General features: G+C 57.2%; 2 non-coding genes across 2 annotated transcripts; both read right to left on the reverse strand.

Annotated features, from left to right (window-relative positions):
- Positions 1-152: 152 nt before the first annotated feature.
- On the reverse strand, positions 153-305 carry LOC142792732 (5.8S ribosomal RNA). Its single transcript, XR_012891166.1, has one exon. It is a non-coding gene; the product is annotated as a 5.8S ribosomal RNA (ribosomal RNA).
- A 1,719-nt stretch (positions 306-2,024) lies between these two features.
- On the reverse strand, positions 2,025-3,839 carry LOC142792733 (small subunit ribosomal RNA). Its single transcript, XR_012891167.1, has one exon. It is a non-coding gene; the product is annotated as a small subunit ribosomal RNA (ribosomal RNA).
- Between the last annotated feature and the right edge of the window lie 326 nt (positions 3,840-4,165).

The raw sequence follows: 4,165 nt of genomic DNA on the forward strand, positions 1-4,165 counted from the left end.
TGGCACGACGGTCGCCACCGTCTCGCCCTTGAGTGGCCGCTGTTGGCGCTCGCTGTGAGGTGTTCAGCGTGCTGTCCGTGTTGCCGACGCGGTCAAAACGAGTCGACGGCTCACGTTCCCTTGTGCGCCGAAGGCTCTCTTGATATGTGATCCGACCCTCAGACAGACGAAGCCAAGGGAAGACCCAAGGCCGCAATGTGCGTTCAAAGAATCAGTGCTCAGTGTGTCCTGCAATTCACACCAAGTCTCGCAGCTGGCTGCGTTCTTCATCGACCCGAGAACCGAGTGATCCACCGCTTAGAGTCGTGAAAAAGTGTTTGTTCAATTCCGTACAGTCAAAACCAAACGTTTCTGGCACTCGGCCAAACAGTGGCCAAGAAGGGCGCTTTTCAGCGCACGCTTGGACTCCAAAACTCTGCCGCGCCTTTTTCGGCTGCCGCAAATCCAGCAAACGGTGTGTTTCGGACGGCGTTTCGCTTTCGCTACTTGCGAGTGCTTTCGTGGTCCACCCCTCTATAAATACTCGGGAGGCGTCGAAGCCGGTTCTCCAAGCCGGACCCGTAGGTATCGTTGTGTGCTCGCTCTCATTGGCCCGCCTAACCAGAAAATGCCTGCGGTACACCCATTTGGATAAGAGTGCACGCAGATGCGGGCCTCGACGGCTACACATTTCCTCGGGCGGCCGCCTCCCGGCCTCCGTGGAGCGCGGGATGCACGGTCCCATCGACAAGCCTCTCCCGTTTTTACCGTGGCGTCGCGGTTCACCACGGCAGGCGGGTCGGTCTCCTCCGCATAAAAAGGGGGACCCCCGCTTTTTGTTCCACGAAATCGCACAAGCTTTTTTCGCATCCACGGTTTGCCACCGCACACCAAAATGCCGATCCGGCTGCCTACTTTAGCCAACAGGTGGAGCCAGGCGCGCCGTACTTGCGCGGCACTTCCCACGTCCACCGAAGTCGGTGCCAAGGACCACTTTCGGCGCCGGAGCCGCGTACGAGCCTACTCGAGGCGGAAGAACGAAGCCAGCAAGGGCCTGGCCGCAAGTGCGTTCAATTGTCGGGACGTCCAAGTCCCTCGTTCTTCCGTGCTTCCTCTTTCGGCAAGTCGTTGCGGCACCTTCCCAAAGCGCGCAGACCCGCTAATCGCGACGAGCGCGACGTGGCCGTGCCGCCTTTCCCTCGGCAGCAAGCAAAACGCCTGGCAACGTCGACGCTCCCCTAACCGCGATCTCGCACCGTGTTTCGTGTGGCGAATTCAAAAGCCGGCCGGCGCTGCTGCAACCATTACGGTCGGTACGCATACGCCGCGGAGGGCGGGACGGTCATCGGAGCGTGCGGTTCCTCCATCGAGTACTGCGCACCTCGGCCGTCGCATCGCCGTGCCATGACCGGCCGCGCGTCAACGCGAACCGGTGCCAGCGAGATCCCTCGCCTGCAAGAACCGACCGGCAGCCTCCGTCACCCGAGGACGCGGAGGCGCTTGCCGCGGACGGCGGGACGGTATGCACTGGTGCACAGCGGACCCGTCACATCGCCAGTTCCTTGACCGACCGCCGACGCTTGTGCCGTTCCTCTCGTACTTGGCAGTCGCCGCGCGATTGTCGGGTCTCGTTCTTGCACGCTCGAACGGTCGGGAGGGCACTCGGCTGGCGTTTCGGGAACGCGCAGCCTCGCCTTCTACCGACGTAACCACGACTCGCCGTTCGCGCTCCGCCGCTCCTGTTTACAGTACTAGGCGGTCCCGCAGCGGTCGGGTCGCGCATTTCGAGCGCTTCGAGCCACGGTGCAGTGGCGGGTCGAAAGCCGACCTATGAGTGCGTTGCGCCGTTTGTACCCGCGTCCGCCACCTGGCCGACCGTCCAAGGTCGCGGTGTTGGCGTCCGCTGGGCGCAACAATTTGTCACGGGGTGCCGCTCCACATTCAGGCAGCCCCGTGGGGAAAAGCCGACCCCGCGTCCAAACGGGGTCAGCGGCAGAAAGTGTCGGGCGCAGACGCAGCTGAGGCGCTCACCCTTCACAATCCGTTAATGATCCTTCCGCAGGTTCACCTACGGAAACCTTGTTACGACTTTTACTTCCTCTAAATGATCAAGTTTGGTCATCTTTCCAACAGACCGGCGCAACCGAAAGGCCGCGCCGGACATCGGTCCGAAGACCTCACTAAATCATTCAATCGGTAGTAGCGACGGGCGGTGTGTACAAAGGGCAGGGACGTAATCAACGCGAGCTTATGACTCGCGCTTACTGGGAATTCCTCGTTCAAGGGGAACAATTGCAAGCCCCTATCCCAATCACGAAAGAAGTTCCACGGGTTACCCAGTCTTTTCAGACAGGGATAAAGACACGCTGCTTCCTTCAGTGTAGCGCGCGTGCGGCCCCGGACATCTAAGGGCATCACAGACCTGTTATTGCTCTGTTTCGTGCGGCTAGGAGCCGCTTGTCCCTCTAAGAAGGTTGTAAGGTGCTGGGAACCCCGCACCTATTTAATAGGCTAGAGTCTCGTTCGTTATCGGAATTAACCAGACAAATCGCTCCACCAACTAAGAACGGCCATGCACCACCATCCACCGAATCAAGAAAGAGCTCTCAATCTGTCAATCCTCCCAGTGTCCGGGCCGGGTAAGTTTTCCCGTGTTGAGTCAAATTAAGCCGCAGGCTCCACTCCTGGTGGTGCCCTTCCGTCAATTCCTTTAAGTTTCAGCTTTGCAACCATACTTCCCCCGGAACCCAAATACTTTGGTTTCCCGGAAGCTGCCCGCCGAGTCATTTGAGTAACTCAGGCGGATCGCTGGTTGGCATCGTTTATGGTCAGAACTAGGGCGGTATCTGATCGCCTTCGAACCTCTGACTTTCGTTCTTGATCAATGAAAACATTCTTGGCAAATGCTTTCGCAGTAGTTCGTCTTGCGACGGTCCAAGAATTTCACCTCTAGCGCCGCAATACGAATGCCCCCGTCCGTCCCTCTTAATCATTACCTCGTATTCCAAAAACCAACAGAACAGAAACGAGGTCTTGTTCTATTATTCCATGCAAGTTTATTCAGGCGACTCGCCTGCGTTGAGCACTCTAATTTTTTCAAAGTAAAAGCACCGGCCATCTCGAGGCACACAATGAAGTGCACCAAGAAAGAACCGGCATGATGTTCAGTCCGAGCCGTCGCATCGGGTAGATGCACTACTCGTCTGGAACTGAGATCCAACTACGAGCTTTTTAACCGCAGCAGCTTTAGTATACGCTATTGGAGCTGGAATTACCGCGGCTGCTGGCACCAGACTTGCCCTCCAATTGATCCTCGTTAAAGGATTTAGAGTGTACTCATTTCAATTACGGGGCCTCAAAAGAGTCCCGTATTGTTATTTTTCGTCACTACCTCCCCGTGCCGGGAGTGGGTAATTTGCGCGCCTGCTGCCTTCCTTGGATGTGGTAGCCGTTTCTCAGGCTCCCTCTCCGGAATCGAACCCTGATTCTCCGTTACCCGTAACAACCATGGTAAGCAAGTAACCTACCATCGAAAGTTGATAAGGCAGACACTTGAAAGAAACGTCGCCGGCTCGTGGCCATGCGATCAGCACAAAGTTATCCAGAGTCACCACACAATACGGGCCGAAACCCGATCGATCTTGGTCTAATAAAAGCACCCGTTACCCAAAGGGCTCCAGGCTCACTGCATGTATTAGCTCTAGAATTGCCACAGTTATCCAAGTAGGAAGAAACGATCTAAGGAACCATAACTGATTTAATGAGCCATTCGCGGTTTCGCCTTATTTCGGCATGTACTTAGACATGCATGGCTTAATCTTTGAGACAAGCATATGATTACTGGCAGGATCAACCAGGTAATCGTTCGACTGCGCGTCCGTCCTCGCCTTCGGCGGGCCGGACGCAGTCTGTGTGCGGCGGAGGCCACCTTCAGGCGCCCCAACACGCTTATTTTGCACTCCGAGATGACGGCGTTCGAGCTCGCTACGGCACAACCTTCCCGAAAGACGAGTGGGAGCCGTGCGGCAAGAAGCACGTTCATGCTCGCTCTTTTTCGTTGCATCGACTCGGTCGCGCCGTGCGGGTTGCCCAAGCCCGCTGCACTGTCGGTGGACCGGCCGGAACTAGCAACGGAGCCGAGACTGCAAAGCCGCCAGACGACGGGTCACGCCCGCGTCTTCGGCGC

This window comes from Rhipicephalus microplus, unplaced genomic scaffold, assembly GCF_043290135.1.
Source record: "Rhipicephalus microplus isolate Deutch F79 unplaced genomic scaffold, USDA_Rmic scaffold_236, whole genome shotgun sequence".
NCBI classification, from domain to species: Eukaryota; Metazoa; Arthropoda; class Arachnida; order Ixodida; family Ixodidae; genus Rhipicephalus; species Rhipicephalus microplus.